General features: G+C 34.6%; 1 protein-coding gene and 1 long non-coding RNA gene across 3 annotated transcripts in view; both read right to left on the bottom strand.

Annotated features, from left to right (window-relative positions):
• Positions 1 to 23454, bottom strand: part of LOC139117343 (alkylglycerol monooxygenase-like) — a 307539-nt gene that overhangs the window by 22080 nt on the left and 262005 nt on the right. The gene's annotated exons all lie outside the window — the stretch shown is intronic.
• Positions 1795 to 15217, bottom strand: LOC139117849 (uncharacterized). The gene is made up of 3 exons (XR_011548602.1): positions 14432 to 15217; positions 10166 to 10236; positions 1795 to 1864 (listed from the first exon to the last, which is right to left on the bottom strand). It is a non-coding gene; the product is annotated as an uncharacterized lncRNA (long non-coding RNA).

Raw genomic sequence — 23454 nt, 5'->3', positions numbered from 1 at the left:
TTATTAACGTATTTTGACATTTGTTTATATCGAACCTGTAGATATTTGCTGGCATATTGTAAGGGGAATCAGTAATTAATTTACAATATTTCATTACAATATTTCATTGAAGTTCTACATGAACTCTTACATCACAAAATATGCATACAATATTCTATTGCATTTAATGCTGCAACCTTTTGATAAGCAACTTAGATATAAGCTCAGTACAAAGACCTACCTTTTTTCTAACTATGTTTCAATTTGGCTTTAGAAAGTTCATGTAGGTATGCAATGAAGTGTACTCAAACCAAGCGAGTTTTACATGGTGAAGTCTACAATCTTAACGGAATAACTGCAGGGGATAAATCATCTGCAAATTAAATTTTGTTTTATGCCAATGATTCTACTACTTTCCTAGTTTGAAGCAAATTGCAAGTTGAACAGATTGATACTAGACTACTGCTATAAATCACATTTTGTCATTCACAAGTTGAGGGAACATTTTCTTTGTTTTATGAATACATGCAAATTTCACAGTCTTCAATGTTTGATGGCTGTTGAACGAGTCAAAATTTTCAACCCCAACGAGGATTCTAACTTGCATACATAATTTTGTCATAAGTTTGATAAACTTTATATCTGACTTGAACTTTTTTATATTTTTTCCAGCTTACACATAGGACAACTTCAAGATGACAAGTCAAGCAATAACCAAAGCTGTAACAGACAAGTACAAGTCTTTCAGAATAATCCGTCGTTGTGACAATATGAAGTTAAGGACTTTATGGACACTTGAACATTTTTTGAACATTAAGTATTTATATCGGTCATGTTGATTGGCTTTAAAAATATGGTGGATTAAATTTTATTCCTACCAAATTTTTAGCCCTTGCATTCTTTGGGGGGGGGGGCAGCAGAGTGGTGTAGGTTCTGAGATGATGGCTTGGTAATGGCTGATTTTCAGCAGCAGTGATAAGTTTCAGGTTGTTGGAGTAAATGTTAGTCAGATTGCAGAAGGTAGGTTGATTTTTGTATGGCAGAGCAGCAGCTAGCCTGCCTGGCGAGCAGTAGCTAGCCTGCCCGGCAGAGCAGCAGCTAATCTGCCCAGCAGAGCGGCAGCTAACCTGCCCGGTAGAGCGACAGCTAACCCGCCCGGCAGAGCGACACCTAACCAGCCCGGCAGAGCGGCAGCTATAACTGTCCAGCAGAGCGACAGCTAACCTGTCCTGCAGAGAGACATTAATCTTTCCAGGAGGGATCCAGCAAACCTAATTTGAATAGCAATGCCACGCTCTCCCGGAAAGATGGTCCTGGAGAGCTCCTGGACCACTGCGGGACCTTTTCTGGAGAGCTCCCGAAAATCTTGTCGGAAGGCTAAAATTTCATAAGGGACACAGCCCTGCCATGCAGAGCTAATACAGACGTTGCACTGAATGGTTCAATGCTGGGTTTGAATGCCACCACTGTATAAAATATATCAATGGTATATAAATAGGAACAGTGCTGAGCGTGGTGAATAAGGAAAGTCTAGTGATCTGCTGATGAAAGACATGCCAATTCAATCACTGCCCTCCATTGCTGTACTTAACTGTTTCACAGCAAAATTTCAAGAATTTAATTGTAAGTGTAATTAATACGCCAAAGAATGGAAGCTTTTTAAGTCGGGCTAAGTGGATGCTAATATAATGCAACAGGGGGTAAATGACATATAGAAAGAAAAGCCCAAGTTCCAGGCTGTTACTGTTAGTGTACTCACCCAATTGGTGTTGGCAGAATGTTCACGGGTGGTAGCCACGGGAACTCACTTGAGCTAAATTAAATGAGTTACACTTGCGGCAACTATCCATTGCAGCACAGAGCTCTCTTCTGGCACTTCAGTAACCTTCAACAACATCAAGAACTCATTAAATTTGACTGCTAATTCTGAACCAATGAAGTGGATTTAAAGATCAATATTGACATGACCATCAACACCACTGTAGTTGTTTGACAGTAAATATAACACCTTAGTTGAAATTTACGATTTAAATATTTCAACTGCATTGATATATAATGCATGGTATTTACTCATACATATATCAATAAATTCACATCCATATAATGTAAACAATGACTATTTCTGATTACATTCATAATCTATTTTATCTGTAAATTGAGAGCATCTCAATTTAAGCTATAAAGGGGACACAATTATGTCAAAGTTCAGTTAAAATGTCAAAGTTTATGCATCTCTGCAGAAAACTTAAAAATCCTCAACACAAGCTGTATTGAACTGCCATACATCTTCAATGTACACATCAGCTTTCACTGTCTGTCTCTCTCTCTCTCTCTCTCTCTCTCTCCCCCTAGCATTTTGATTTGTGGGTTTTTTAGTGCTTCTATGTTTAAAAGTGTGTAGCATTCAATACAATGACAAGGGAAATGATCAGACCTTACAAATAAAAAATATCAAGCTAGCATGGTGTGATAGGCAATTGTCATGTCTGCCCTGGTCTTTGCAATAACTCCAGCAGGGGAAACTTTCTATGACAGATACGAACAACCATCAAAACTTTATTGTGGCTCAAGTATTGGCCTAGAAGAATTTTTAGGGGTCAAGTTTCCTTAAATTGGCCCTCCATTCTCAAATTTCACTTTGTTTTTAAGGAAATGGTGGACCTGTACATATTGTAAAATTACGTTAATAACCGGGGCTTTACCAAAGACATCCAAGGTAATCAATTTAGTTGATGTATATAAGGAGTGTCATACAATATGATTAAACCATGTCACAGTATGCTGTGAATGACCATAACACCTGTCTGACGTTGTCAATGGTCAGATCTTGTTAAAACACCATCTCTACACTTTGGAGACACACATAATCCATGCTTGTCAAAGTACTTATAGCTCGACTCAGTACAGAATTTTTTGTACAGCTTATTCAATCTTATATTGAAGAACAACATTTTAAAAATTATTTTGTAAATAAAATGAGGACACAAAAAACCATTAGGCACATACATGGCCGATACAGCTATCTGCAAAGAGTATTTAATGAGCTAACAATCTGATGAATGCAGCTGGGCACAAACTGCCTAAGTCATAATTTATCTCCCAATAGCTCATTTACAGCTATACACTATGGACGTAATAAAACAATGCAGTGTAGTAGTAAATTGGCTGTATTCTGTAATGTTTGTGCCACAAGTCAAAATGCACAAATCCTCTACTTTTTCTGGATGGAGACAATAGACGGATTAGAAAAAGGCAAAATTGTTATGCAATCTTACAGCATACACTGGAATTTGTTTACTTGAATTTACAAATGCTGACAACTTCCAAGGTCATTTCAGGTCACAAGCACTGTAAAATACATATTGACCCAATTTATACAGATGTTGTATTCATCATAAAAAGTGTATGAAAATCTAGTGATAACAGCCATTCCAATACTACAAATGACATACCACACACCCTCTAAACCTATTCCTCATTTTCTTTTTTTCTTTTTCAATTTTCATATATTTACATCATGTTTTTAAATTCAGGATTACTATCACTCTTAAAACTACTGTGTCTTGCACTCGTGTAGTCCTATTTGGCATTTAAAATTGGAATTAAATCATGAAAATTCGCTATAATCAATTTAAAAAAAATTATATTGTAAAATATTGGCCAATTGCCAAGCTTTATTTCGTCAGATGAAGTACATACAGTTTCATGTAATGCTTGATCCTGAATGAAGGCATTAATTTATGCAAAGTGTATTTATTAATAAGCATTGTTTGAGTATTCATATCAACAATGAGTAATTATCAGCAGAGGATATTCAGACTTAAGATGGTCCATTATAAATACAGATTGGCTACAATGTAATAAGGAAGTGACTTATGCCAAATTCTCGTACAGCATGGTTAAGTGAAATTCTGCCATTCACAAAACAATAAACAACACTGTCCTTGTTCAACATGAATGCACATGGCCTGCAAACTTCCATAAACCCTTTGAGCGCCAACGTCAATTTTTGTTGCCTTTATAATATATACTCTAGTCGATTTTCCTCAGATTTCTGCCAAAATTTTGATAAAAAACTTTTAGCCAATGAAATATGATGTCCATTGGGTCCAAATTTATTTAAAAAATTCAAAAAAATTCATAAAAATTGGTAAAATGAGGCAGTAAATTTTGGTTGGAAAAATTACAGCACGCAAAGGGTTAATTCTAAGCCTCATTGTTCAAATTACATGTAAAATATATACAATTATGAAAAACTAGCGGAATCATAGTACTTCAGTAAGTGCCTTGAAATTGAAAGGCTTAAAGTTTTGCAAAGACATTCCATAAACTTAAAAACCACACCTTACTTTAATAATCAAGAATAAAATCTGGGGTCACTGTGCATATTTTGGTACAAGAGAATTAAATTACTCAATATTTACCAACATATGAAATTCAAAATGGCTGGCATCCCTGTGTTATCTCTACGGCGGAACTAAAATTTTGGATTTTTGCAAAAACATGCCAGTGAAAATTTTATTTACTCTCTGAGCTTCAAAATGAGCCCAAATAAGCGGAAGACCAACAAGTATTGCAAAAGTTTTTGAGTCAGAATGTCTGTCCCCGAGGCAGTACCTTAACTCTGTGGAGATGCTAAAACTGCAAACTTCATTCAAAGATATGCTAATTACCTACAAAAGCTGTTCAGAACTAATACAGTAACATTCAGATAATACATGTAACAGTCTGTCTTCTACTTCAGCACCGTTGCACATCGATTAGCCGTTCGAAGTTTGAAAAGAAGGAAACTTCTCAGTCTAGTCAAAAGAGATTTCAGTTCAAAACTAAAAGTGGACAAAAAAGAACAAGATGCTGTGGCACACTTCACAGACTAATTGACATTCGAGCAGAGTTGCTCAAGCACACACGGCATGCAGAAACGTGTCTCAGATTTTTAACAGGGCTGTAGCTTTTCTTCCTCTTGGAATGGAACATCAAACAGCGAAACATCAAACAGCAAAATGCCCCGGTTCAAACACGTGTCCCATCCTTAAGTACCCGGTGAGTGTTCAACTCAGAACTACAAATTAAGCTACACCGTGATCAATAAGGTCGCCGGATGAAATTCTAATTTATCGCCACAGTAACTACAGACACGGTTCGTCTTTTCTGCAAGCCATCAGGTACTCTGCATCTGCATCATATCACAACCTCTGACCAGATATTCTTTCTACCCCAACTTCCTGCTTCTCGCGTATTTGTCTCAGCAAATATTTTGAAATTTTCAACATACTAAATTAAAATTTAAGTCAATTTTTTTTTTAAATATTTTTTTCTTGATATATAATTTCATTGAGTGATAATTATGTAGGTATGAATAAAAGGTTACTGTAAAAGCAAGTCATTAATTAACTTTTAATTCATCTGAATCATACAATCTTTATGATCACACAAGACAATAATTACAGACTTCATTAAATGTCCTTAATTATCTTCTGGGAAACAAGATTTACATTCGACTGCACTGACACAAAATTAAAATGTTTAATTTTTTCAAGGTGAACATTATTAAGGGTACTACGGTTTTGTTATCGACTAAAATAATAGTTCCATAAATGTTTGATTTTGTTATTTTGAATTGTCTTACATCAGTACAGTCAATTTTTTTCTAAAACACCACTGAAGTGAATGTCACAAAAAACATTTAAAAGATAGCAATGAGATTGTGTATTCAGCATGGAATTTTACTATCAGCATGCTATCTATGAAAGGATGCAATTATGTAATACCATATTTGTATTTGGGTTTGTATCAATAGCAACACATGACAAGAATTTTAGTTTAGAAAACTCCAGGAGGAATAAATTGAATTTTTCCAAAAGAGAAAAACCCATGGCTATCAAGTCATTCCACATTAGCATGTTGACACAAAGCAAATAAATTAAGCAGCGCAGGCTTGGACATATTTGCCTCTGGTAATTATCAGACACACAATTAGCATGCTGCATTTGCAAACAGCGAGAACAAAGTGTTATTCTCATTACCTGTCAACTCAAATTGGATGTTAATTTCCTCCGTGCAAACAGACCCACCATTATCATTTATTTTAATTTGATAGCCCAATTTTATCATGACAGATGCCAATATAGTATAGATATGCCATATCATGACAGCAGATAATTAACTCACACTGTTAAATTCTACCATTTGAGTTTTATTTATCATAAATTTATCAATATAAATTTATCAATATAAATTGTACTGTAAAATCAAATTGAAGTAACTAATGTATCATCATTAACTAACCTAGAATGAGAATATTCCTTACAAGAGCACACAAGTTGTTTAAGGGATGGACCATTGGATTTTAGGAAGGGAGGGGGCAAGGTTGTCAATTTTAATCACATTCACAATTTTTGTCAATTTTATCATGGAATACATACTCTATATTCAAACCATCGTCAGGTGAATATTTTATTTTTCTAATAGCAGCATGCCTTAAAACATTTGTTTGGCATTTTTTTTCTTCTGCAATATTTTTGCCATTTTCAACCAAGATCAAATAAATAGGATATAAATACATGATTTCACACATTTCAAAAGAGAAGCCAGCTATTGTTATTTCAGTATTTACAAACTGGCAGACAAACACCATCTGTGTTTTCAATGGCTTCACAATAAGAAACAAAAACATATGGTTACCTGGACAATAATGTTATTTTTAAATTTGCATTGAAGCAGTAAAGCCTATACACAGGTGGCTATAAAGATGACAATTTGTTTTCATTGACACTTTATTGTTTTAATTATCTCTGGTTATTATAAAAATACACGCAAAGCTGAGACACAATTTCAATATTGATACAGTAAGATAGCTAGAAATAAAGTAATACAAATATTGATTAAAAATGAAACATTTACAAATGTTCAGTTCATATTGCATTGACAGTTAGATTTCTTGACAAGTGGCAAAACCACGCTGTAAATCAATGGAATATAACACAGGTGAAGTATTACATTTAAATACTTTGGGATTGCCAATTATGTCTTGAGGGGGGTGAGTGTTCAGAATGCAAGATTTGGGGTTTTTGCTGCATGGCATGCACCTTTTTCCCAGAATTCCACCTTTTTCCCAGAATTCCACATTTTCTTGAAAGACAGTTACATGAAAACTATTTTGCAAATTAGCAACGCTGTAAAAAATTCCCTGGTAAATTTTGCTTTGCACTTTTTATTTCCCTCATATGGTCCGTCCCTTTTTTAACAAAAGTAAATGCAGAAAATTAACCCTCTCCATCCTTACCTTTAACAATTAAGCATTAGTTCAGCCCTGCTGTTCTCAATGGTGTGACTAATCGATCTACATGTAAAAATTAGGGATGACAATGTGACAAGTACAATGCATGTTCTGAACATTAGGAATTACAATCATAACTTTTACTACAGAAAGCTTGATAATTACTAATACATGTTATATCGAATATCATACACTCCACTGGATTCAATGGTAACTTGTTCCCGCATAGTCAGTTATGACTGAAAGTGAACCGGAACTATTTCAAGTGGACTGTTAAAGTTTGGGATTAAAAATGTTCAAATTACATGTTTTACATTGGAAGTCTGGTTTTTAGAAAGTTATGCATAAAAAAAATATTTATTTTGTGAAGTAGTACGGACAACTGAAATTTAGGAATTTCAACACAGACCATTGCAAGGTCTTTTTAACATTTTTTGGGGGTCATATTGCTAAAATGTGAAGTTTATTGACACTGAAGAAAGATGAGGGTCCCGGAAATGTGGTCTGATACAGATACTTTGTAACTGATAGATTTTCTTACAAGGAAGGATCGTATTCTAATCATTAGGTAACTTAGGAAATACTCTGACTTTTCAACCCTGTGACACATAAATTGCTTTGGTGTGTTCTTGATGAAACTGACAAAGTCAATGTTTTAACTTCTGTCACTTTTATATTCCTTGATAAGAAAATGGCAATGGTCATAGTTGTACATGTAGGTTTGTTTACAAATACACCTAACACATTTTGTACTGCTGACAAAGATTCAGCCTTTTTTTCATATTTGGGCAGGTTTTTACTGATGCAACATGCAGATAATGGTTGGATTTTTGACAATTTATTTTTACAGTTTCAATAAGTGGTCAAAAAGACCTTAATTAATATTTCCTGCATTCATTATCAAAAAGTCTAGTTAAAATTGTTAAAAAAATATTTTTTGCATATAGATTCAAATCGAATGTTGTTTAAACATTGTTAAGAATATCTGGTATTATATTAGTCAGAACTGTAAGATATTTCAGACCACTGAAAATGTTGAAAGGCAGGTCAACAACACACACCTGTCTGTGTAATGCATACAGCAGATCAGATAAGCAATGATGATAATAATTTGTGCTTTCTTCAAGATTACCTGACGGCTGCTTCAACAAACCATCAATTTCATGATGGGCACCAAGGTCTTATTTTGACAATCATACTGTAAATGATTGACATACGTTATTTGAGTTGATCTTGATAAGATTACACCATAGACAAAATATCACCTGGGGATGGAACGCTTCATTCATGATAACAAATGACCCAAGTACATTTTTTGTGTGCATTGATCACAATGAACTGAATAATATTTTTATTTTACTCATTCAACTGCAAACCCTGGAACTGAACTGAATTACCACAGTGACCATGAAATCATACCAGCAACTCTATACATAGCATTTCAAACTCAACACAAACAAAAATAAAACCATCCAGACTGTAGACTAAAAATTGCACTGACATTTTTTGATGAACCATAAATAGTGTGAAACTGAATCTTCAAGAGCAAGCTTCTGTTTCAATTTCTGTACAGGTCCCATGATGAGCTGAAACTTAGGCAAATTAATCACCCCAAAATGTGTGGATGTTTCAGTTCACGTGTGATTTACATGTACACTGAATTTTAAAAAATAATTTTCCCTCAAGAGGGCAGAAAGATGTTAGCATGGATTGTCCAAGGAATGTAATCTGGATAAAGGAAGTTTTCTCAGAGAGTCAATCTCCACTGCATGTTTAATAGAAACATCTGTGGTGCATTGTGAAGGGCGCATATAATAGTTATACATGTAGGTACAATATATGCAACAATAGAATAAAATGCTTTGAGATTAGAAAATCTAGATCTGTAGTTTCAGGATTGAACATTTGTGAAAAAAACATGTTCTGTATTCTAATGTACATATTGCTTGAATCCACTGAGCCTGATATTAGATTCCGAGGCACGTCCGGTTAAAACTGTTGAGCAACGTTACATCACATTTCAATTACATCTAATCCGGTCACACTTTTGTCTGTGTTCATTTCCTCTTCCATCTTAAGTCCCAACACTGTTACAATCCAAACCACATGGTTTTTGTGATATTTAATTGCCCCAACCTGAAGTGGTTCTGGCATGGCGGGAATAACAGTGAACAGTCAGTGATGGCTATTTCAGAGCTTGACCATTCAAGATGCTGGTATCTATTGGTGTCCATTGAAAATGCAACAGAAACGGTACATGCTACACTCTGTTTTACCCAACATTATCCTAAAGGGTGTCGCTATTTCAGCATAATAAAAGCTACCCTATTAAAGATCATTAGATTACAAACCATGCAGAGAAATGGACCCAGCTACACAATGTTCCTGGTATTCATCATTATTATCCAATTTGACTCCGTCTACTCCATCTCAAAATTAACTTTGCTCTAAGTTCTAGAGAGTTCCATTCTTCCCATAAGAAACGGAGAGAATTGATGAAAAGCTGCTTCTACAACTTTTTCATTTTTATTTAAATTTTGCAAATAGCTGCGTTAAAAGAAATACGATTCAACAGTTTCATTAGACATTATCATTGCTGTGCTCAATTTTCAGTGACAGACACTTTATTGAGTCATTGGTGAAAAAATGCTAAGTCATCATCTTGCTGAATTTGCATCTTTTAATACGGTACATTGCTTGATAGTAAACTACAGTTCTCAAACATGTGGGGAGCTGATTAAGACTGAACTGCTATTTTTCTCTTGGGTAGAGTTTTAAAACATTTCCTTACAAATTACTTTTTAATTATATGAAGGAAAAGTGTGTTATATATTTATCAACACCATAAGAAAAACAGCTGAGTCAGCACTTTTCAGAGATTCTTCTGTCAATAAAGAATAATCTTACCATTTTATCTGGAAATCTTGCATGGTGGTATCACTGTTTGAATATATTTTTCATATCTTCTCATTAAGACCCTGTTGAAAAAAAATTCAAGAAAACGAAAATATTACAATGTTTCCTTTCATTTCAGCAAGAAATCTACATTATTGGCTGATATTGCACCGCCCATGGGTATAGTCACCTACTGTAAGTCACCAATCGAAACCAGTGAGTTTACAAAAATCAAACATCTTGACCTGCAACTGCCAGTAATCCCTGAACAGACAGCTGATTCCTTGAAATGTTCATAAAAAACATGCTATAATTTGAACGCTGGGTAGTAATCCCACAAAACATTCATCTATCTATGATAATCTTCAAATCAAAAAAGGTACATGTACTTTTGATGTAAAAAAGTAATAAATGGTTGCTATGGAAAATGGACATCAAAGGCACACTGACAAAACCGGGCAACTTAAGAAAAAAACATCAGAGATTTTTAGAATATATACATTCATCCAAAGTATTTTCTTTTTGAGCTGTCAATCACAACTGATGACAAGTTGTGGTTCTTATAAAACTTAAGCATTATGGTAGCATACATCTTCCTTTACAGTCAGAATAAACACTGACAACAAATTTACAATATCATGACGAAAGTACAATCTTTCAATGAAACAGCTGTCAGGTGATGTTCCCTGTTGATCAACTCTTTCCAGTATGAGATTTTAGAAGTTTTGCAGTGACATACAATATTTTATCAATTACTGATGGACAGCTGGTATTTCAGATCAATTTTAATTTGCTGTTTTGATTTTACTGTACTTTCCGATGTCAAAATTCCTTTGCTACAATTCTATAAATACCAAGGGCCAGATAACACATTGTTGTACTCCTTGGTTTTATGAAGTGTTTTCACCCGTACTGTTTTCGATAGGACAGAATTTGTAACAAAACTACCATGAGTGTGCAGCTATATTAAAGGTATACAGTCACCTGTAATCTAAATATGCCCATATATGGTCAAAGGGGTGTTTCTTGGTATTTAAAATGCCCATGTGAGGGCGCTTTTTTAAAAAGCGGCAACCCACTTAAAATCTGTGTTTAGATTTTCTCTTTCCATGGTAACTGTGGCAAAGTTGGAACAGGTGACAGTATACATGTTCCTTTAATCAAATCTATAACTGCAAGCAGCTCTATTCTAAAGTTTAAAAAGTTCAATGACAATTTTAGGCAAAGAAATAATTTTGCTAAACTTGACATCAAATAAAGTATATGTGCATGTCTGAGATATATATGCATGTATAATACATTCAGGATTGAATTTTTGAGAATGAACCACTGAGAATCAATCTAACCCTTCATAAGTGAAATTATCTTGCAGTATGAAACACACTATGCTTTACCTTTATTCAAAGTCAGCCACTGAGGGCATGCATCGCCAGTTTCTGTCTTTCTACATGTAATGCCATATACAAACAAATTATAATTTAATTTCCTCTCCTCTCATAAGCTTTTGTATTTGTTTCTTTTATTTCTTTTTAGATTATTTCCTATTCTGTTTTATATTACTCATCCAAGACTGAGTTACTTTAAGGTACAAGCTGAATGTGTTGCACAAGAAATCTACAATCATCAATAATTAATAGATGGGATATTTTATATTCAACTGTTAATCATATGTCTATGATCTTTCTTGTTTTTCTCTTTCTCATAATTTTTTTAAAGCATCTTCTAAAAGCATCTACTTTGGATCAAAATACTTATTTGTCAGTACCCTGTTGATTTGTCAAGTTTCTTTTGAATTTTTTGGTTTGTATTTCAAACACTTTCAAGTTCTTGCTCCAGATGTTTTATGAAAACTATCAATCAGCATATAGTTTACATTTATCAGTAAGTCAATTATTTCCTTGTAAATTTTGTTTTTACTTTTTGAAAATATTGAATAGAAAATGTTGATTTTGCTTTTAACACTTCTCATTTCAAATTTGACCAATGAAAATATTTACAATTTTATTTTCTTTCCTTCTGTATAACATCCATAAAAATTCACTCTTATATTGATAGCACAGCGAGAAAAAGTTCATCGATTTTTGTGTGCAAACTTCAAAGAATCATGTAACACGGTGTAATTTGAGGGATTGCCAGTGCAAACCATTTTCTTCATTACAATCATTTGTCTGTCTTTCATGGGTTGATCCAGTATTTTCTTGCTATGCCTACATTAGTCTCTTTTTGCTCTACCAAAGGGCTGAAGAAAGTGAAAATAGAAGTATTACCAAAGATTAAAACCACACAGGTAGTATGGCTTGCCATCATAGAATTAAAAAAACTTGTTGGTATTCATACGCAATTCTATATAGGGGTCCTTCCTCATCAGAGAATGAAAATTATGACTCCATTCATGAAGACATCATGGGGTCCACATTACCTGAGATACCTCTACAAATAGTCACACAGATTGATGGAGGTATCACGGCTGATTTTATGATGAATAAGAACATCACAATTCATAGTGAGAGAATTATGACTTGATTGGCCAGTGAACAAGAGGACAGATTCTTAGTAAAAATTAACTCAATAAAATCACACTGACATGATTGTACATGGTTTGTCAAACTTTAAGTACAAGAGTGAACGATGCACGGAACTCGATCTACTTCTATATTCTTTAGAACACATGTAACAAACTGTGGTACACTTGGAGTCAATTTGCTTTGAAAATTCAGTCAATGACACAGAAAATCATAGCTGATTGCTCTGTGGGGAGTGATTTACTAAATGCAGTTTTTAAAAATTTCTGGTGAAGAATTTGAAAAGAACTAGCAAACCATGAAATCAAGTTTTCAGTAATTGCAAGACATTAGTCATGTTCACAGGATTAACATTTTTATTTATAACTTATACAATTTACATGAATGCTGCCTGATTTATCTTGAATACGATCAAAAATTGACACAGCCAAATCTTTGTGGTTTTTGCTATTACTTAAGGAGAGTCAAACTCCAGTCATTCCCTTCAAACTTGGAATTTGACCATAATGATGACAAGAAACCTGTCATGCAGCCATGTACCCAAACATTTAGGTCTAGTAGATTGACTGAATAAAATTAAGCAGGTTCATCCTATGAATACAATCCACATGAACTGTCACCTATTCAGAAAATAATCTCATTTCATTGAAATTTTGTTTTAATTATTCTTAGATTGAACACAACACAAAAACTTCTCTCAGAGTAAAATAGAACATATATTCAAAAGAAACTTCGAAGCAATTCAAAAGAAACATATTACAAATGTAACAATTTATATACCTGAGCAGTTTCATCATAAATAAAATGTTACATTTTCATGTTAATTTTGGAAGCATCATAAAATTTATGTTACAAAAAAGCAATGTTATACAATCATATGTTGTGAAATATTTTGATAGGGATAATCAAAATATTTGGATAGGAGTAATCAAACATCTCATAATGCATGTAAAAGACAATTTGAAATCTTGAAATTCATGATGCTAACGGAAGGAGTGAGTTCATTAACCTTTGTTCTATTAGTTTTACTGACTAAAGATTCTCATACATCAATTTTTATTACTTAATTTTAAGTACGATAACATAGGAAAATTTGCACATACATAAATTATGAGGTACACTTATTAATAATTATAATGAATTATAAACATTCTACTGGGATCTCTACGTATGTATTTATAAAATAAATTACTTGGGACTGCCAAAATTTTTCACTGTAGCAAGCTGATTGAGGCAGTATAGTACGGCATCCACATCACATCTATTGTAAAAGTGAAGGTACAAGGATCAGCTAGAAAATAGTAGTACAATGCTATAGGCCGTAGAAAACTTAAGAAAAGTTTAACATATCTTTTCACCTCCTTGGCTGATTCTCATAAGGAAAGGAAAACCAACCTGACATGGAAACATGATTTTACTAATAATGTTTATAAGTTGGTTTTCTTACAAAATTATTTAGCCTGATATGGGCTGATATTTCCTTACAAAATATGAAACAGTAGCAATACAACTTGAACTCCCATCACCATATTTAACAGAGTATAAGCCCCTGTTACCCTTCAGGACCTCCCTAACTTTCCAGTGACTTATGAAAAGGTATAAAAACTCCATGAGAAGTTCCTACTCAAAACTTTATGTTATTTATTATGGTCATGTAGTAAATATGTAAAACATTTAAAGCATATAAACACTGTGTTATAATTATTTACAGTTTAAAACCCAACAAGAAATTTTTTAATATGTACTGTATACTTACTTTACTGATGCTCTGATGCTCTAGCCTGTCATCCCTATTTCCAAATGAACCAGTCCAACCAAACAAACCAAAAAACCGTACAGTTGGGGTTACACCAAATTGAGGTCATCTGTGGATTAACATATTTATTGCCAGAATTACAATTTCCATCAGCCTGGGTTTGGAAAAATAACACCAGAAAGTTCAGACGAAGCCATACAAAGGTTAAATTTGTACAAAATAGGGTGTTTGTGTGAGTTGTTGTTTATGTCATCTGCTCTACTCATCAACTGGAATAAACACACCTAAAACAGCAAAATTGAGAACTCAGTAGCCAGGAAAATGGACTGGAAGATAACTGGTTTAGGGAAGGAATATTGTAACTCAGTTTGTGTCACAGACAAGCTTTGGTAAACAAGTCATTGACAATGACATAGTCCCCACTTGTAATAGGAGTATTAGTCTTGATGGGGCAGGGAAATGTGGTCATTAAGAAGTATCACTGGAGTGTATATGTTCAGATCTATGGGCACATAGGTCTTTGTCTTTGTTCCCAATTTGAAACACATGCTGCATGTCTAAGTTATGGTTTTTTTCGGGAAAAAAGATCAGACCTCTAACTGTATTGGCCAGCCAAGAAATACATATGCGCATAATAATGAGGTACAAGATGTGACATCTTAAGGTCTAATATCCTATCAGAATTGGAGGGTATAGATATAAAGGACATAGCACTTGTGGTTACGTATTTATCGACATAAACGTATATTTCAGGTCAAAGGTCATCGAGGTCACATGACATTTGGTCAAAAATTTCTATCCTACAGTTATCCCTATATACAACAAATCAGACCTCTAGCTCTATTGAATCGCTCAAAATTAGATATGTACATAATTAATGAGGTACAATATGTGGCGTCATAAGCTGTCCCATCATACCATATATGAAGGGTGTAGCACTTGTGGTTACTGAGTTATGGACAAATATGTATATTTGAGGTCAAAGGTCACCGAGGTCATGTGACATTTTGTCAAAAAAATTGTATTGCTAAGTTATCCCTATATACCAAAAATCAGACCTCTAGCTCTATTGATTCGCTCAAAATTAGATATGCGCATAATTAATGAGGTACAATATGTGACGTCATAAGCTGTCCCATCATACCATATATGAAGGGTGTAGCACTTGTGGTTACTGAGTTATGGGCAAATATGTATATTTGAGGTCAAAGGTCACCGAGGTCACGTGACATTTTGTCAAAAAATTTGTATTGCTAAGTTATCCCTATATACAAAAAATCAGACCTCTAGCTCTATTGACTCGCTCAAAATAGATATGCACATAATTATATGAGGTACAATATGTGGCGTCATAAGCTGTCCCATCATACCATATATGAAGGGTGTAGCACTTGTGGTTACTGAGTTATGGACAAACATGTATATTTGAGGTCAAAGGTCACCGAGGTCACGTGACATTTTGTCAAAAAAATTGTATTGCTAAGTTATCCCTATATACCAAAAATCAGACCTCTAGCTCTATTGGCTCGCTCAAAATTAGATATGCACATAATTAATGAGGTACAATATGTGGCGTCATAAGCTGTCCCATTATACCATACATGAAGGGTGTAGCACTTGTGGTTACCGAGTTATGGACAAATATGTATATTTGAGGTCAAAGGTCACCGAGGTCACGTGACATTTTGAAAAAAAAATTGTATTGCTAAGTTATCCCTATATACCAAAAATCAGACCTCTAGCTCTATTGGCTCGCTCAAAATTAGATATGCACATAATTAATGAGGTACAATATGTGGCGTCATAAGCTGTCCCATCATACCATATATGAAGGGTGTAGCACTTGTGGTTACTGAGTTATGGACAAATATATACATATTTGAGGTCAAAGGTCACCAAGGTCACATGACATTTTGTCAAAATATCTGAGATATCTGCGTGAACGGATGGACTCACGGATGGACTCACGGACGGACATACCCAATCTATGAGCCCCCTGGACTTCATCCGTGGGGACTAAAAACTGTGTCACTGCATCCTTTTTGCGATATGAATACGATGAGAAACTAAATTTTTATTTTTCTTGGCCTTATACATGGGAGTCTATGGACTGCCTTATACATGGGAGTCTATGGACTGCCTTATACATGGGAGTCTATGGAGACTGCCTTATACATGGGAGTCTATGGAGGTGAAAACTAAAAAGTCCTCTAACACGGCCAAATTTGATCGCATTGTGAAACAAATCGACGTGCATCTGTATGGGGCAGGGTACTATCCTTGTGCAAAGTTTGAAAGAAATTGACCTGGGCATGTCTGAGATATCTGCGTGAACGGACGGACGCACGGACGCACGGACGCACGGACATGACCAAACCTATAAGTCCCCCCGGACGGTGTCCGTGGGGACTAATGAAGCAAGGGGTAGTATTTACCCAAGGGTATTTATCCTGATTTTTTGAAAGTGCATTTACCTTACTTAAATTTATCTCATCCTTCTGTCACATACAGACATCAAAATCACTGGGTCACTGCAAATTTGCATATATACCCATATATGGTAAAATGGGTGTGTCAGCCATGTTTACTTATGAAACTTCAGAAGCATTTAGAACCATAGTTTGCCTACCTAAATATGAATGAAGGCTTTGCTTCTTTTAAGTATCATGTTAAATATATGAAATTAAAGTTGTGTGATTTGCAAGACTAAACACCATTGTTTACAATATGGTGATATGATGAAGTTTTATGATGGGACAAATATGGTGATATGCACTTATATTGAGGTGATACACCAGCAGCCAGATGGGCCTCCACAAAAAAGGTGTACAGATCTAAAAGTGTGTCAAATCATGTTCAACGAGCTCTCTGGGGAGGGTATATATCAAACCTCATCAGTAATTTCAAATAAATTATCTATGTTATTGACTAAATTGAGAATTTGTGCCTCTATTGTCATTTATAGTGGTTGAACTAAAGTTTTGCTTCATTAACAAACTAAGCAATGTGTGACAAAGCACCAAAACCTCCCTTCTCCATATGATTCAATATGTGTGGTCCTCAAGTCACAGATTAATCTACATACGGTAATTGGTCATGTTGCTGGAACATGATTGGCTACTTGAAATAATCATGTCAGATTTAATGATATGTGATTGGTCAAAAGCATGGCAAATAATTTTTTAGGGCTAAAAATTCTAGCCAAATTTGCTCCATGATTTTGAAACCCAGGGGAAACACTGGATTTAATGATATATAATTGGTCAACAGCAAGATTACGATTCACTATGCGTGATCCCCATGTCAGAGTATCATTTGGTCATGTTGCTGGAACATGATTGGCTACTTGAAATCATCATGTCAGATATGATTGGTCATTTTCCAGAAATATGATAAAAATACTTGTCAGACAACTCCTTTCTAGGAACAGGAATTGCTATTTGAAATTTAACACAGTTGAGGACCTAATATGTAATTGGCCACTTTAATTATACGTAAACAATTTGACTTAACCAATTTGATACAGGCGGTATAATCAATTCATTCAGAGGAAATAAGCCGATTGGCTACTTATGGCTAGTCAGAAAACCTATTATATATGATCAGTAATGTTGCCGAACCAGTGTTTTATTTGGAATAAACACATCAAATGAACTTTGAGCTCAGTCATTTGTCAGTAATCTATAATTTGCTCTATTACAGAACAGATTATAAACTTTTTATTCAGTCATTTCCCCCCAAAAAGTACAACATCACTGAAAGGCAAACACAGTGAACCCCACTCTTCTAAGAACAACTTAGGCTCCAGGGAACAAGAGAATTATTGATTGACAATCTCAAGTAGCAAAGCAATGATTCACAAAGTAATAAGAGCAGTGGTAAATTAGAATGCCATGGAGAAAATTGGATTTTTCCCACCTAGAAATGAAGAGACTAAACAGTTACTGACAAATTCATCAAATGTGACGTTCACTGATGAGCAACTCATCAATTGATGACCTTGTCAATCAAAAAAGTACACTTTAAAGGTACATTTTTCCAATATTTGTACAAACTCAATTTAAAAAACTGTAAATAATTGCATCTACACAATAAGCTATCTATATAATACACATCTACATTTGATCCATGTGGTATGTCTAATTTAGGAGATAAATGATATATTCTGATGAAAATATATCAGAGAAAAGCAAATATAATGATGACTGAAAGGTGGATAAAACTCATTAGTGTGATCAAGGAATCTTGGTTTTCAAGGATAAGTACAGACAGAACACTTACAAATTACTGCATTCACACATTGTTCACTTGATTATGTTGTAAAGACCAATTATTTCACATTCCTATGACAAATTGGTGTATCTATAGGCAACTGTATCATCAACCGTACAATTTAGCCTGACAACCAAGTGATAGAAATTCAGAATGGCACAACAACATATAGTTATATTGACAGTGACAATGCAAGTTACAATAGCAGCCTGGCTATTACCCAGAATTCCTAGCACATCAGGACAACCTAGTCCAGATCCAAGTATAAAAAATTTTCACAGTTTTCTTGAATTCATTTGATAATAAGAGCCGTTTCTCCCATTCCTGGTGATCATGGATACCAGGGACTGTTAACGGTCTAAACTGTTCAGAATGTGGAAATTTTATTGAATATCGCAATAAAGGAAAAAGTTATTTCATTGCAAACATCAACACTCTCTCATGACTTTTGTTACATACATTGCTAGTTGCATTGACTGTACTCATGAAGTCATTTGTATCATTGGCTTAGTACATCACACATTTGCCCATTATTAGCCAGTGCTCTATTGCAGGTTACTTGCTGGGAAGTTTCAAAGCCTGTAGATGGGACTGGATCCCGTAGGCTTAAAATTCCCAATCAATCAATCAATCAATCAATCAATTTTCAAAGCCTGGTGAAAAAAATTAAGACCAAATCAGCATAAGAAGGCTGTTAACAGAGTGTGCATTCACTAAGTGATCATTTTCAGGGCAGTGTTACAGTATAGGTATCCTTGTAGCATTGCCATCTCTCCACATTTTGTATACCTCGGTTTTCTTCATACCAATCAATGCAGTAGTGGAATGAAACAATCACAGATTACTTTAAATAAAACATTGATATTACCAGATAATTGAATGGTTCAGAATCTGGTCATTCAGGCTCTGGATGGAATTGAATACTTTTGAGGAGCAAAAGTGTCACTGCACTTTTAACTTAGACCATTTAAATTCATCAGAATAAAGAATAGGTTGACGATCTTGAAAGAAGTTAGAGGCAGGTGAAGTGCACTTTTTCAAGACTCACATTTCATGTTCAATTATTAATGATTTGAATAAAACTATTTTAAAAACTTGACAACTTTTATTTAATGGTGACTATTAAAGACGAGTGCACACACTTGGAATTACTAACCCTGTGTTGATTATAATAAGTTTTCACATTCCATAAACTTGAAAATACTTCTGCTATTTGTAAGACACAAATGCAAGACTTTGATTTAAATTACAACTAACACTTGATGACCACTTCAGTACTCCTGCACTTCATCAGTAAACTGCACTTCACAAATTCAACAATATGTGGGACAAAGTGAACTCAAGTTCAATAAGTTAAACCAAACTCCCCATTTTGTTCATGTATATAAATACTATTACATTGCGTGTGGAAAACGTTTCAATTTTAGCAACTGGATTGAAATGTAATTGAATTACATTCATTGATTATCAATGACTCTCCACACAACAGAGCATTGCAGGAATTTATACGGTGATTATCAAATTATAAACAAATGTAGCCTGCAACTCCTCACTGTAATCTTAGTATGGAGAAAAATTACTCGTGGAGAGTGTATTGATGAAAATGACTTTTTCTAATCCGTCAGCTTTCTCTGCAACAAACATACACATATCAAAATACAGCAATTGAACTGCAATAAAAGTTACTTGCTTTCAGCTTAAGTCTTTTCACTTTATAATATCACTAGACATTCATCTCTTTGCTTTTGAAATTTCACAAAAAGACAAAAACAGCAGCTTTTCTGTACACTGGCAGCAGTGACACAATGATAGGCATTGATAATCTTATTGAAACTGAATGAAATTGGGGTGGACAATTTGATATCCAGGGGTGTCTGGAAGATTGATGAGGTAGCTTTTTTTTACCTGATCCATTGTACATTTTTTTTCCACTCTCCCACATTTTTTGTCAAGCCTTCTCTGGCTGATTTTTTTATCATTGACATATTTGCTGGAAATGTTTTGAAAATCTTCCCGAAACCCCCCTCCCCAGGATATCAAATGGTCCACCCTTAGTAAAGCTTCAAAGACTGGGATGGAAGGGGATTTCCATTAAAATATTAGCTTGTTAGATAAACAAGCAAATCTCTGTTACCAGTGATCATGTGACCACACTGACCAATGAGCACTGACCCTTGATAAAGGTCACATGAGGGTAACCAGTATGCCGGAGAGACAAATCTTTCCATACAAGCTTTCATTGGATATGTCTTCCTTTTCAAAATGTAATCATCTGTTCAAATTTATGTTCCATCAGAATGACACTCAGTGCAGGGAAAGTTGAGAAACCACCAATCGCACTAGCTGCAGTACATTTATAGCTAAAGGTTTTGCCTATGTATTTGGGTCGTACAGCAAATTTAAAATGGTTTTGCCCTCCAACCCAAATACTCAGGCAAAACCTCAAGCTACTGTACTGCAGCTACAATTGCACATGCTTTCTATATTGAACGCTGTAATAGATTCTCTTTTGCTGTCCTCACCATGAATTTCCCTCAAACCTACCCTCCTGCTTGGTGTAAAAAACAAATAGAATTAAAACGCTGTAAATGCATACACTAAATTTCCAATAGACTTCTTGGATAGGGTGTAAAAATAGCTATTTTTGATTTGTTATACTTTAAACACAGTGTTCAGTTTTAATACTAATCATTGTTTTGCATAAAAAACCTACCTACATGTACCCATGGACCACAAACAAAGAATTTTATCAAAGGTGCCTAAAGAAAGAATTTTCAAATAATTTTCAGTATAGACAGCTTTCAATGATGCCAACAGTTTGTGGATAAACATTGTGGGGAAACAAACAATAGCAGATGTAGGATTTGACTCATTTATCAAAATATGGGTACTATGTGCTGCATTTGATATGGAAAAAATATTACACAGCTGTGAGGGCGCTTTCTCCAATAGCGTTACAATGGTACATCGGTGTAGGAACATAACAACTGTAATGATAATATCAGGATCTGTTGTTGAATCAAATCTTCAGTATTATTTTTATTTTTTTCCATGAGTTTCAATCTTTTAAGTTTCACAGTCCTCTGAAAATCAAAACCCACTTACATATTTCTTGGTTGTGTAAACGTCACCAAAATTGCAATTTACCTCTGCATACCTGTTCACTGAACTTGGACTTGCTTCACCATTGGCAATGATGATGAGAATTCAAATCACAACAAACAATGGCAGTAAATGAAGTGATAAATGATAGAAGTTCAGTGAACTCACCCAATAGCCCTCAACAGGTGGTATTCAGAACCCAAAATAATTTACAAGCCAGATCTATTTCTTAACCAGATCAAGCCTGGCCTCAATATGGGCTAACTTTCTATATAATGTTGCTACATTTCATTTTAGAATTTTTCAAAACAAATCTAAATCCACACAACAGTTAAAAACAAGCATAAGCCGCGAAATGATATACAGCTTTAAAATAATTTGTAATGCCTCATTTCATATTGGTTCCTACCTGAATTGACAGAAAAATTAGCCAGATATATTTAGCCTTCTTTACAGCGAAATGTTATTACAACCATGATACAACATTTGTAGAAAGGGCATTCAATTTGCAGGTATAGAAAAGTATGACAGAGCTGGAATGAAAATCCATCAATCAAATAAATTTGTTTTCATTTTCTGGTTATTTGAATGGTGCTATTGTCAATTGTATGTATAACCTGGTAGGGTATCACCCAGGGAGCAATTGCAGTGTGTGGCACATAGTCATCTATATAAACAGAAAATACTGACATCATAAAGCTGGGAAGAGTTGAACGTATACTTGGCATAGGGTAACAGCTGAATTATAACGAATGACAAAGTTGTTCATTTTTAGCAATACATACTGTTACTAGCCGCCATATTTAAATGAGCAGTAATGACCACCGGCTATTATACAGTTTATTAATTTCATTATGCTGATAGAACTTTGTATAAAGCTGCAGTACTTTGATTGTGCTTTTGTTTCTTTTGTACAATACAGTTTGTTGTTCTACTCTAACCATGTTGAAAGTTTCCTTGTTTATATCCCTTAACCCTTTCGCCCCATTTCACTCTCTAGAGGTCCAACTTTATCATAGAAAACAATGGGATTGGCTAAAATCATGTTGGTGAAATGATTAAACGCTTTAGTCTGAAACTTTTACTCAAACTGACCATACAGAAATAATTGAATGAACCCTTTGGAAATCAAGAATAAAAATTTGGGATCATAATGCAAAATTTGGTATAAATAGCGAAACATTTCAAACAACACACTATTTACTGACACTTGATATTCAAAATGGATAATGTACCATCCCTTGTGTCAACCTTATGGGGAGAAAAATATACTTTCAAATTTCACAAAAATCAGTCCCACAAACGGCAGATCAAAACAGAATTGTAAAAGTTTGAGAGTTCAAAAATCTATTCCCAAGGCACATTCATATCTGGTATCAAACAAACCTATCATCGCACTTTTTCATTGAATAAAAGTGTTACAGTTTACGGCGTAACACTCAACATGCCCATACTGAGATGTTGCATTAAACTTGTCCCATGATACATACAAATTAGCCCTGCATACAGGTCTGTTTGTTCCCGGCGTTATACGGCCTCCACCACAGCCCTGCAATGGTCCATAGAGGTAACTGGCAAGATTCAAAATGGCGATCTCTATGGGTATACACTTTTCGAGTACATTATGTTTCAGAAAATGAGCGGTTTTG

Source organism: Ptychodera flava, chromosome 18, assembly GCF_041260155.1.
Source record: "Ptychodera flava strain L36383 chromosome 18, AS_Pfla_20210202, whole genome shotgun sequence".
Taxonomy (NCBI): domain Eukaryota; kingdom Metazoa; phylum Hemichordata; class Enteropneusta; family Ptychoderidae; genus Ptychodera; species Ptychodera flava.
This window is presented reverse-complemented; position numbering and strand designations above follow the sequence as displayed.